The sequence below is a fragment of the Rutidosis leptorrhynchoides genome, chromosome 4 (genome assembly GCF_046630445.1).
Source record: "Rutidosis leptorrhynchoides isolate AG116_Rl617_1_P2 chromosome 4, CSIRO_AGI_Rlap_v1, whole genome shotgun sequence".
Lineage (NCBI taxonomy): Eukaryota > Viridiplantae > Streptophyta > Magnoliopsida > Asterales > Asteraceae > Rutidosis > Rutidosis leptorrhynchoides.
Window position 1 is genome coordinate 254,339,890 of NC_092336.1, and position 14,356 is coordinate 254,354,245.

Here is a 14,356-nt window from a genome sequence, read left to right on the forward strand (position 1 = left end):
ATCACCGGTCAACTTGGGTGGTCAATTGTCTATATGAAACATATTTCAATTAATTAAGTCTTAACAAGTTTGATTGCTTAACATGTTGGAAACATTTAATCATGTAAATATCAATCTCAATTAATATATATAAACATGGAAAAGTTCGGGTCACTACACTACCCCTCGCACACATCAGGGGGTATTGTTTGTTAATCAAAGGCTAACCTTTCATTTGTCATCTCCTTTGCATCTGCATACTTTTCCTACAATATTGAACCACAATATTGATAAGTGAGTTTCAATTGCTCCCTTTTTAATTACTTTTGCAATCTATATTTTTGGGCTGAGAATACATGCACTTTATTTTAAAAACAATGGACACAAGTACATACTTAATTCTACACTGAGTTTGAACTGAAAATCCCTTAGCTTTGGTAACTAGTAACTGCCAGTTATAAGAACTGGAGGGCACGAGTAGTTGTATATGGATCCATAGGGCTTGACATCCCCGTCTGTTCCAGGTATATAAACCCTAGCCTGAACTATAAAACTGATGTATGCAATTTGAGTTTACTACATGTTGGTTTGCGTGTATTGTACATGTTGGTTACATGTATATTAAAACAGGAGTACTTATTATATATACGTTAAGTTTAGTTACCAGGGTGCTCAATTTCGTAGAATATTTTGATAAACATTTTGGATGAAATAACTGAAATCTTGTGATCCACCTTTATATACAGAGTATGCGCAATATTAAAACTATGAACTCACCAACCTTTATGTTGACACTTTTAAGCATGTTTATTCTCAGGTTCTTAGAAGTCTTCCGCTGTTTGCTTATACGTTATACAAGCTATGTGCATGGAGTCATACATGCTTTATTCGAGAAAACTTTGCATTCACAAAATCATCACCATGTATCTTATTTCGACTGCATTGTCAACGGATGCATTATTATAAACTATTATTTACGGTGATTGTATAAATGTAGAAATCATCAGATGTCAAAAACCTTGGAATTAGATATTCATTTATGGTGTGCCTTTTCAAAAGAATGCAATGTTTACAAAACGTATCATGTAGAGGTTAAAACCTCACTATGAAATCAATGAATAACGTACCGCGTCAATATCGATTTTGGTGGGTCGTTACAGTTGGTATCAGAGCTTGAGGTCATAGGGAACCAGAATTTGCATTAGTGTGTTTAACTGGTAATTGTTAGGATGCATTAGTGAGTCTGGACTATGACCGTATTTGTTTTTACCGATTTTTGCTTATCATTTATTGTTAGAAATTACATACTTATCATTCTTAAGTCTAGACACGTTTTCCTGCATTTATTGCATAGATAGTGTACAGACAAATTCATATCCTAGCATATCTGTTACTGTAAACTTTTCCTGACATCTTCCGAAGATTCATCCGTAATTTATGGGATTTTGGTATTATATATACATATGTAAATTATGTTTTGAAGAATACCAATCTAAATCCTATAATCCATTTCATATCAAAAATCATTTCCCTGATTATACAAGAAGGATCCCGAATCTAGTTCAAATTCCCTAGATTCCGATAGCTCTTCCGATATGGAATTCTACCTGAGCTCCAAAAGCAGTGTAACCGGAATGAATGAACCAATTAGCCATCATCTATTCTGGATAAATTGGGGATAAGTTTGTAATCTACTTAATCATTGGAGACAAGAAGAAGGTGATCCCTTCCATCCACCACATTTTCCTCTGGGCGAAGAACGTGAAGCACTTACCGGCGAACCAATCCGTAACACCATTTTCACCCTCATTTCCAGAATAGCTCGCAACGATTACGTAATATCTACTATTTTAAATCTTATTCATCCGCTCGTCCGAACCAACAATCATCCCGGTGTAATAGAAGAAGTCAACGAGCTTCGCGCTCGAGTAGTGGCTTTGGAGAGTATGATGCGCAACTTGCAGGCATCATAAGGAACATCGGCATCAACAGTACCACCATCATCAACACCAACAGTACTATTACCACCACCACCAACAACGTCCACATCATATACCTCAACATCACAATCTGTACCTCGAGCATCAACGTCATACGCACCGTAGATACCAAGGAGTACCAACAAGAATAAACAATGAAGTATTGATTCATAATTTCATTGGAGAAATATTCTACGGCGATTATGTAATATCTAAAGTTTTAGAAATTACTTATTCTAGTTCTAAATCTGACGAGTGAATGGCTAGAGATGATAGAAGGAAGAGTAGAAACCTGACAAGAATGGTGCGTGAGTTACAAACTACACTTGTTATACAAACACCAGGACAAAGGGCAATTAACCCATGGTAATAAATTAAAATCAACACGTCAAACATCATGATTACGGAAGTTTAAATAAGCATAATTCCTTTAATTTATATCTCTTCGCACTTTTATTTAACGTCATTTTATTTATCGTCATTTTATTTATCGTACTTTAAATAATCGTTCTTTTAATTATTGTACTTTTTATCATCATTTACTTTACGCTTTAAATTAAGTTATATTTATATTTAATATTTTACATTAGGTTTTAATTGTGATTTAAGACATAAAATCGACAAACCGGTCATTAAACGGTAAAACCCTCTTTTTATAATAATAATAATATTACTTATATATATATATATATATATATATATATATATATATATATATATATATATATATATATATATATATATATATATATTGATACAAATATAGTTTAAAACATATATAGCGTTAAACTCAGTTAGCTCCCTGTGGAACGAACCGGACTTACTAAAAACTACACTACTCTACGATTAGGTACACTGCCTATAAGTATTGTAGTAAGGTTTAGGTATATCCATTCAATAAATAAATAAAAAACTTATGTAAATTGTATCGTATTTAATAGTATTTCATAGCAAAAATAATATCTATTTCGTACTACCCCTCACACACATCAAGTATTTTTGGCGCCACTGCCGGGGACGCCATAGAACGCTATAATAAAAAAATTTAGTTTTAATCTATTTTTGTAAAAATATATATATAAAAGTTTTAAAAAGAAACAAAAATATAAAAACATAAAAAAAGAAAAATATTAATCTATATTTTTAAGAGTTTAAATTAAAAGTTTTTTTTAGTTACAAAAACTAATAAGTTTTTTTTTAAGTTTTAATTATATTTTATTTTCTATAAAATAAGAAAATAAAAAAAATCAAAGTAAAAAGTAAAAAAAAAAATAAACAAAACTGAGCCTGCATCAATTTTGGCATGCATCTCAACTGAACCTGCCTCTCATGCGATCGCATGAGGATGAGGCTCTAAACCCATGCGACCGTATGGTATGGTCTGACACGTCTGTACCTTGTACGGATTAGGGTTTGTTTTAATTATTATTATTATTATTATTATTATTATTATTATTAATTAATAGATTAGGGTTTTAATTAAATAATAATTAGTTTTAATTTTAATTAAATTTGTATTTTAAGTTTTAATTAGTTTTATTAATTACTATAAAATTAGTACTTATATAAAATAATAATATAAAAATAATATTTTTATAAAAATTGTATTTTTATAACTTTAAGTTTTATTTTTATATTTTGTATCTTTTTAGTCGTTTAATCATAAATTGTATATTTATCGTTCGTAATTAGTTTTAAACTTAGTATTTTTCCGTAGTAATTTTATATTTCTAGATTCTTAGGCTTTGCCGTAAAATCCCTTAAGTGCTTTTTCTTTAGATTAAGATTTAGACGCTTTAGAATTTTACGACGTCGCTTATCGCTTTAATATTTAATAGATTTTAGTGCCTATTTAATATATTACCGTTTTGGATATAGAATTCTTTTTAAGCTTTAATTCCTTTAGACGCAACTTTTAATATTTAGTTTTTAGACTTTTAAGTTCCGACGCTCTACTTTCTTATTTTTGTTTTTCGACGTTTGTTTTTCGACTCTTATTTTTCGACGCGCTCTTTTTCTTTCTCATTTCTACGCTCTAGTTTTTAGGACATAGATTTTTATCTTCTTCAAAATTTCGACGAAAAATTATTTTAAGCGGTTAAATTGATAGACATCCAAAATTTTCTGGTTCGTAGTAATAGTTGGATTTGTTAGTGGCGAGTTGTGGGCTTCCGATTTAAAGGGTCCTGGCTACCTGCTGCATCTATTGGCTATTCAAAACGTGGGCAAAATCAGAAAAGTCTATTAATTTGATAACTTATATAATTTTTTTTATTTTTATAACTAATAGGATATTCTGTGAATGCACCGAGCAAAACGTTCACCACCTTTCATACGTTCACCTCCTGTAACTCAATCAAGACATCTAGCCAACATTGTCGCCGTTGATTTTTGTTTAGAATCGTCATCTAGTCGACCAAGTACTCCAATTCAAATTTCCGATAATCCATTTTTTGAACCCGATCTCATAATTAAGAACCCGGAGGATATTCAAGGGTAATTCAGAGATCCTGAACCACAAATTACTCATCCAGAGATTGTCGAGGAAGAAACCATTAAATCCAAATCCCCTAGTGATTCAGATTCAACAAACTCAATCATGGAAAATCAAGAACCTCTAAGTATGGAAGACCGAATGAGAGCTACACGCACTGGCCAAGGTCACGCAATTACTCAACCAGACATTAATGCACCATATTACGAAATCAAAGCACAAATCCTATACATGGTAACTAATCAGTGCCAATTTAGTGGTACGCCGAAGGAAGATCTAAACGAACATCTTCGTACCTTTAATAGGATCTGTACTCTATTTAAAATTAGAGAAGTTGAGGATGAACATATCTATCTCATGTTATTTCCCTGGACTTTAAAGGGAGAAGCCAAAGATTAGTTAAAATCGTTACCTGAAAGGGCGATTGATACATGGGATGTTTTAGTTGAAAATTTTCTTAAAAGATTCTTTCCGGCATCTAAAGCCGTGAGACTTCAAGGAGAAATTGTTACTTTCATGCAAAAGCCAAATGAAACTCTATATGAAGCGTGGACAAGATTTGAAAAGTTGTTGAGAGGATGTCCTCAACATGGTTTAGACACTTATCAAATAGTACAAATATTCTACCAAGGATGCGACATTACTACACGAAAAGACATCGACATAGCAGCTGGTGGTTCCATTATGAAGAAAACCGCAACTGAAGCTTACAAAATTATTGATAACACAGCCTCCCACTCACATGAGTGGCACCAGGAAAAAGATATTCCTCGTTCATCTAAAGAGGCTAGAGCCGATTCTAGCCATGACTTTGATTCCATTTCCGCAAAGTTAGATGCTTTCGAGAGACGAATGGAAAAGATGACTAAAGATATTCACACAATACGCATTAGTTGTGAGCAGTGTAGAGGACCACATTTGACAAAAGATTATCTCAGTATTGAACAAACAATGAAACAAAGAGAGAATGTTTCATACATGAACCAAAGGCCTGAAAATAATTATCAAAATAATTATCAACCGCCAAGACCGAACTACAATCAAAATCAGAATTATAACTGAAATGTTCCATACAACAACCAACAAGGTCCTAGCAATTAACAAGTATCTAACAATACTTACAATCAGCAAAGACCTATTTTTCCAATTAAACCACCACAAACCGATGATAAAAAGTCAAATTTAGAAGATATGATGTCGAAGCTAGTTGAATCTCAAACGCAGTTTTTCACATCTCAGAAACAAACTAATGAACAAAATGCTCAAGCATTTAGAAATCAACAAGCTTCTATTCAAAATCTAGAACAAGAAGTAAGTAACCTAGCAAGGTTGATAGGTGAAAGAAACCGGGGAGTCTACCTAGCGATACGAATGCTAACCCCCGAAGTGAAACAGCTAAAGCCATTACCACAAGAAGTGGTATCATACTCAAACCACCTTAAATACCTGTAATTTCTGATGACTCTATTCCTACTCCACAAGCACCACAACCTGAGCAAGATAAGGAAACATAACCGGTAGTTGAAAAGGTTAATGAAGATAACACAGTTAAGGCAAAGCCTTATGTTAAACCATACCAACCACCGCTTCCATACCTGAGTAAAATGAGAAAAGAAAGACTTGAAGCCGAGCAATCCAAATTTTTGGATATGTTTAAACAAATAAATGTCAATCTTCCTTTCATTGATGTGATTTCAGGAATGCTAAGATATGCTAAATTCCTGAAAGATCTAATCACAAATAGAAAGAAAATGGAAGAACTCTCAGCTGTTACAATGAATGCTAATTGTTCTGCAGTGCTGTTGAATAAACTACTAAAAAAATTATCAGGTCCAGGAAGTTTCACAATTCCATGTTTTCTGGGTAGTCTTAGTTCAATAGAAGCACTGGTTGACTTAGGTGCTAGTATAAATCTAATGCCATATTCATTATACGCTAAACTAGACCTCGGAGAATTGAAACCAACACGAATAAGCATACAACTAGCCGATCGATCAGTAAAATATCCTAGAGGGATAATGGAGAACATGCTAGTTAAAATTAGTACTTTAGTATTTCCAGTAGATTTTGTTATTCTGGACATGGAAGAAGATTCTCGAGTTCCTCTCATATTAGGAAGACCATTCTTAAACACGGCTAAAGCAATAATATACGTGTTTGGTAAGAAACTGACCCTAAGTATAGAGGACGAGAGTGTTACCTTTTCTATTGATAGAGCCATGCAACAACCGCAATCTGCAGATGATACATATTATTACATTCAAACTATAGATTCACATGCAGAATTGTTAGAAGAATTTCCAGAATTACAAGGTACAGGAGAATGTTCATTAGGAGAAGAAACTGAACCAATTGATGAAGCTGAAATGTTAGCCGTACTCATGGCTAATGAATACGAACCAACAACAGAAGAACTTCAAATGTTGAAAGAGGAAGACAGATATCGATACAAATCATCGATAGAAGAACCACCGATATTAGAGTTAAAGCCACTTCCAAACCATTTGGAATACGCTTATTTACATGGTGAATCTGAATTACCTGTAATAATATCGTCTTCTCTTACAGAAAATGAAAAATCTCAACTCATTTCTGTGCTAAAAGCTCATAAACCAGCTATTGCATGGAAGATTCATGACATTAAAGGCATAAGTCCTTCGTATTGCACACACAAAATCCTTATGGAAGAAGGTCATAAAACATATGTGCAATGCCAACGAAGATTAAATCCTAATATGCAAGGTGTTGTTAAGAAAGAAATTATTAAACTGCAAGATGCAGGTTTAATTTATCCAATCTCTGATAGTCCATGTGTAAGCCCAGTTCAATGCGTGCCTAAGAAGGGTGGCATGACTGTCATCACAAATGAAAAAGATGAGCTTATTCCTACTAGGACCGTAACAGGATGGCGTGTCTGTATTGATTATAGAAAATTAAATGACGCCACCAGAAAAGATCACTTTCCCTTACCTTTCATTGATCAAATGTTAGAAAGGTTAGCTGGGAACAGTTACTATTGTTTTCTTGACGGTTTCTCTGAATACTTTCAAATTCCAATCGCACCCGAGGACCAAGAGAAAACCACATTCACGTGCCCTTATGGTACTTTTGCTTACAAAAACATGCCATTTGGACTTTGCAACGCCCCTGCAACCTTTCAAAGATGCATGATGGTGATTTTTCACGACATGATAGAAGAATGCATGGAAGTTTTCATGGATGACTTTTCAGTCTTCGGTGATACTTTTGAAACATGTCTAGTTAATCTTGAACGAATGCTTATTAGATGCGAGCAATCAAATCTAGTACTTAATTGGGAGAAATGTCATTTCATGGTTAGAGAAGGCATCGTTCTTGGTCATAAAATTTCAAAGGAAGGAATTGAATTGGATAGAGCTAAAGTAGATGTAATTGCTAAACTTCCACATCCCACCAATGTTAGAGGAGTTAGGAGTTTTCTAGGGCATGCCGATTTTTACCGACGTTTCATAAAAGACTTTTCTAAAATTGCCACTCCTATGAATAAACTCCTATAAAAGGACGCTCCATTCATCTTTTCGGATGAATGCATTAAATCTTTTAATATTCTTAAAGAAAAACTCACTAATGTGCCGATCATGATAACTCCAAATTGGAATCTGCCATTTGAACTCATGTGTGATGCAAGTGATTTTGCAATGGGAGCCGTTTTAGGTCAAAGGATTGAAAAACGATTTCAACCTATTTATTACGCTAGTAAGACGTTACAAGGAGCACAAACAAATTACACAACTACTGAAAAAGAACTCCTTACAATTGTCTTTGCTTTTGACAAATTTCGTTCATATCTCATTCTAGCTAAAACGGTGGTATATACCGACCATTCTGCTCTTAGATACCTATTTTTGAACAAGATGCCAAACCACGATTAATCCGTTGGATCTTACTCTTACAAGAGTTCGATATTGAGATCCGAGACAAAAAGGGAGCAGAAAATCTCGCCGCTGATCATCTTTCTCGTCTTGAAAATCCTGAATTAGAAGTTCTAAATGAATCGGCTATACAAGATAACTTTCCTGATGAATATCTATTGAAGATAGATTATAATGAAATTCCATGGTTTGCAGACTATGCAAACTACTTAGTATATGGATTCCTTGAAAAAGGGTTGTCGTACCAAAAATGAAAGAAATTCTTTAGTGATATAAAACACTATTTTTGGGAAGATCCACATTTGTTTAAAAGTTGTCCCAATGGAATAATACGCCGGCGTGTATTCGAGGATGAAGCTAGTTAAATCTTAAACCATTGTCACACAGGACCAACAGGAGGGCATTATGGGCCTCAACTAACAGCAAAAAAAGTCTACGACGCTGGATTCTATTAGCCTACAATTTTCAAAGACGCACACCTTCTTTGTAAATCCTGTGATGCTTGTCAAAGGGCTGAAAAAATAAGTCAATGTGATGAAATTCCACAAAATGTCATTCAAGTATGTGAAGTATTTGACGATTGGGGTGTTGACTTTATGGGTCCATTTCCAAAATCTCATAATAATCTCTACATTCTCGTTCCCATTGATTATGTATCTAAATGGGCAGAAGCACAAGCTCTCCCAACTAACGATGCACGAGTTGTAGTCAACTTTTTAAAACGTCTTTTTGCTAGGTTCGGAACACCGAAAGCTTTAATAAGTGATCGGGGTACTCATTTCTATAATAATCAACTTGAGAAAGTTCTCAAAAGATATGGAGTAGCTCATAAAATCTCCATCGCTTATCATCCACAAATAAGTGGACAAGTTGAAAATACCAACCGAGCATTAAAACGCATTCTAGAGAAAACTGTAGGGTCAAATCCAAAGGAATGGTCCATGAAATTGGAGGATGTACTTTGGGCTTTTAGAACAGCCTACAAAACTCCAATTGGCACCACACCTTTTAAACTTGTTTACGAAAAAGCATGTCACCTTCCAGTAGAAATTGAGCACAAAGTATTTTGGGCTTTAAAGACATGTAATCTTGATTTGCATGAAGCTGGACGTCTACAGTTAAGTAAACTAAACGAATTAGAAGAATTAAGACATGATGCATATGAAAATTCATTAATCTATAAGGAAAGAACGAAGAAATGGCATGATAAAAGAATCAGAAGTTCAAAAGAATTTAAGGAAGGAGACCGAGTTCTTCTTTTCAATTCACGATTCAAGCTATTTCCTGAAAAATTAAAATCAAGATGGTCTGGACCATTCATAGTCAAAAGAGTTTTCCCATATGGAACGATAGAGTTAATAAATTCAAATGGGATTGAATTTAAAGTTAATGGTCACAGAGTTAAACACTACATTCATGGTCCGAGGGAAGTTGACAATGAAGTCAATCATAATTTATCCACCCAAGAAAACCCTCAGAATGAAAACATAAATATGTTGTCAACAACTTATGAAAAACCAAAAGTGGAAGATGGAGAGATTTCAAATTGGAGTGATGAAGAAGAATTTCTATATAAACCTCCATTCCAAGAAACGAAGAAAAATGTGAACAAGAAGTTCAAGTAGAAGTGAAAGAACCAAGAAAAGATCACCCAGAAAAGGTTAGCAAACCAACTCTACTTACTAAAGTAGGAGACCCAGGTGAATTTATCATTTCTTGCTTGCTTAATGATGGTGCTATGTATAATGGGCTCGCAGATTTAGGAGCAAGTGCAAACGTTATGCCTCTTTCCTTATACAAAAGATTAGGTGTGGGTAAATTAAGACTGATGTGTCAAGACATAACCTTTAAAATGTAGACAATATGCTTAATAATTAACACATAATACAGGCAACTAAAACCCGATCATGTAGTAACTAGCAAGTAAATTGACCAGTTCGATCCACAGGGAGAAGTTTGTTTAAATGATTTTACCACGATTAATTATTCTAAAAAGGGGGTTTGTATTTGAAGTTGTATTTTTGTTTAACGAAACAGTAAATAAAAATAATAATTAACAAGAATGATAATGCGGTGTTTACTTCTTTGCTTGATAAATGACAGGGATTGTTCTTTTATAATTAAAACCGTTATGCGATAGTTACAATATAGTAGTTTATATCAATTTCACAATATCTATAAACTTAAGAACTATGTTTAATCAACAAGATTCTTTCTTGGTTAAATTCACATAAAACCTAGTTTACTAAGATCACTCTAAGTAAACTACATGATTGTAAAACCTAAATATCATCCAGTTACCATCCTATATTCACATATAGGTGTCTAGATCACTAGGTGTTGAAGTACAAATTATAGCCTTTGATAAATTCACATAAATCAAGTCATAACTCGTATAATTGAACTAGAATATAAAGATAGTTACAACAATGGATTTCTTGAAAGAGCATGGTGATTTAGATTAATTAACTAACTAGATTCAACCCGGTTAAACTCACGTGAAACCTTAATTACAACAATCACTTGAGGTAATTTCATAACTATGTTGCTTTGGAACTTATTCAATTACCGAATTAAACACATAACAAAATCACTTAAGTGTATGTATCTAATCGTCTAGATTACTAGATGTATTGAAGTATAGATTGTTTTCCTAGTTAACTCACATTAATAGGTTGCAATCTATATAATTGAAGTAATGATCTAAACATGCATAACAATGGTTCTTACGGTTGAACTAGATAATTAAATCAATCAAACATATGTATAACTAGCATAACATCAAAGTATAGAACAATCCCAAGCCATAAATCTTACATTGAAGCAAACACACAAGGCTTTTAGCCTAACATAATCATAGTAGAACTAATGAAACAGTAAATACAAGTTGAATTCATGTTAAAAAGATATAGAACAATAGTACCAATTGCGATAAACGATCCTAGCTTAATATTGATGTTGAAAGAGTGGAGATTAACTTGCAGCCTTCCTTGGACCTTAAAAATCGTCTTAAAACTGGGGGAGAACGTAGTAGTGAAGGTCTCTCAAGTAAGTAACCATTTGCTTCATTAAATAGCCTCAAAAGTTAGGTATTTTGGCCAGAAAGTGACCAGATGTGCCGCATCTCTTTGGGATGCGCCGCATCTTTTTACGTTTAGTAGATTCCAGCTCGATTCTGCACTCAGGACTGTCGGCAGGGGGTCAGATTCGCCGCATCTGGGACAGATGTGCCGCATCTAGCTTGTATGCGCCGCATCCATCTCAGATGCACCGCATCTGTTGCTATTTTGGCCCAGAAGTCTTCATGCTCCGCATCTGAAACTGTCGAGAGTTATTTGGTGTAAAGATGCGCCACATCTAAGAGAGATGTGCCACATTTGGACCTGTTTCAGTGGTTTCGGGCTGTTTTACGCATTCGATCTTCGTTTTAACTCTGTTTTCGCTGTTGGTCTTCATTTATTCATTCACAATGGACTTTTTACAAATGTACATGAATTACAATACATACGTATAACAATTACATACAAATGGAACAACATTGGATCGAAATAACGACAATAAACATGTATAATTTTGGCATTATCAAAATTCCCACACTTAAACCTTGCTTGTCCTCAAGCAAGACTTACAAGAAATCAAAATTTACTACAGTAAACACACTTATTTAAGTGAGAACACAAAAAATGGGACTCACACTCACTCGATATAATACACAAGACACACAAGTTATTTAGTAACACAATAACTCACGCTATATGGAAATCACACTCGGGTCACAATATATACACACTCACACTTTTATTTCACACACGAATCAAACTCACGCGTTTTGAGTATACACACACCTTTGGAGTACACACGCGAAATGAAATCACTCCAAAGTCGAAAGGTGGGTTTTAAAGTCCACATTTCTTGAAAATTTGGATCCTTAGGGAAATTAGGACCTTTGCTAAAAACCATTTATGTTTTGAAAATTATTCATGTTAGTTTTTACACTAATCAAGTTTTCCGGTTTTAACCTCAAAGTCCGATTGAGGGTAACTGAAAACCGAAGCCTCAGTCGGCGCTTAGCAAGCTACTCGCCCCCATGATTGAAGTATCATGGAACTTGAAACCGGATGTCCTAAAAATGGTTTTACACAATATAGTTCATAAAATAGCATAAGTTTCAGAAGAAACTATATCATGTCCAAATATCATCGGTGAACCATGAGTTTGCACACCTCAATTTGTTATGGCATATGTATGTTGACCGCGGTCAACATAGATGCAGTTAATCTTTACGGAGATCATCCATCTGGGGATTAGATTCATTAGTCTTAAAAGCTAATTTGCACTGTGCCCCCCATTGTACGAGACAGATCCATCTCATGGTTAGGATAAGTCTGACCACCCAAAACCCTGTTTGATGCTGAGGTGAGTGGATTTCCAGCTGATGATAGAGATGACTTTTCAAGATTTTTCATCAACCTACAGCTGTTCTGGACTACGACTTCTAACATAAGTTAGCAAGTGTGTCATATTGGAAGACTTGACTTCCATCACAATCATTACATGGATGAGCATTGGATTAGATTGTTAGAACAACAAATTACTTGATGACTTTCATTTCATCCAGAATGTGGTATAGCATGATGATTATATCTTTTATATGACAAACTCAATCATTTGGTTGTTTCTTAATTTGTTTTGTGATAATAATTTCGGTGTATACACCTAGTTTTAAAATCTACAAATTTTAAACAAAATTTGAATTTATGAAGATAAAAGTTTAAAATTTTTTACCATTTTAAGCCTTTTTAACCAAAATCAAAAACCCGAAAGAATTTATAACTTCCTCCCCACACTTGAGTTCATGTATCGCCCTCGTTACATGAAATCAGAAAACATTAAATTCAAGAGGGTCAAAGAGTGTAAAAGAGTTTATTACTTTCAAGGTTTAAAACCGAAGTTCACGGGATGATGGCGCTGAACTGAATGCCAGCATAAGAACATCATCCGCTTCTTGCAACCACAAAACAATCACCAATCAAGTATGTGCTGAACTTACTGCCAGTCTTTGTAAAAATGCAGCATATAGCACAATGCTCACCTGTAGCAATTCAAACAAAGGTACCATACGATTCACACAAATAAATGGGGGTGTACTCCTTGTACTAAAAACCCCACTTACAATTATCTAAATTATTCAAATTACAATTATCCAAAATATTATCTAGTTATTACACACCAAACTCGAAAAGAAATTGTTTTTGAAACAAACCAACATCAACCAAACCTGTCACACATCAGGAAAAATTACGTCATCTTCAGAAAAATCCCCAAAATGAGTTACTTGGGCCAGATCCACCTTCGCTTTGATTTCCCGCGTCGTCGTCCTAAAATATTGAGGGGTTGTACCCCTGATAAGTTCCTTGAGCAGGGACGACCGCAGTGTCTTCAGTAGGCTAGTTAGGAGGAGGAGGATAAGGTGCAGGATATGGATCACCCATTCGAACCCAAGGATCGTATGCAGGCCAAGGAGAGGGGGTATAGTTAGCGGGATCTGCAGCGTATGACACTGTCTGTTCATGTATCCAATTAAGCTGATTTTGCTGCCCCGCTTGAGTATACCATGTTCGATCATTTCCAACATCAATGTAATGTTGCATCTCCGTGTTACCTGCATCGTAGTGATCAATTACCTTTTGGGTGTTTTGATCACTATGGAGTCGCATATCTGAAAACTGGCGCGCCATGTAAGCCTCCCAATCATTTCCCGGACCCGAACTACTTCCAACATTCGGCTGTGGATCTGGTTGCTGTTGGGGTTGTTCTGGTTGCCTGTTCACGGGATCCTCATACCTAGTTAGAAGGCCGTTTAACCCCCTCATCAAAATGTTTGCCCTTGTATAACTCACTCTATCAAAGGCAATCATATGTTTCTCCTCTAACCAACTTGTGTTGATTCAAAAATGTTCGACAATCCTGGTTACAAAATGGCCGCCCATGAT

The 14,356-nt window shown here is 34.7% G+C and overlaps 1 non-coding gene across 1 annotated transcript; it reads right to left on the bottom strand.

Moving 5' to 3' along the window:
• Window positions 1-4,941: 4,941 nt before the first annotated feature.
• LOC139845764 (small nucleolar RNA R71) lies at window positions 4,942-5,048 on the bottom strand. The gene has a single exon (XR_011758522.1). It is a non-coding gene; the product is annotated as a small nucleolar RNA R71 (small nucleolar RNA).
• Between the last annotated feature and the right edge of the window lie 9,308 nt (window positions 5,049-14,356).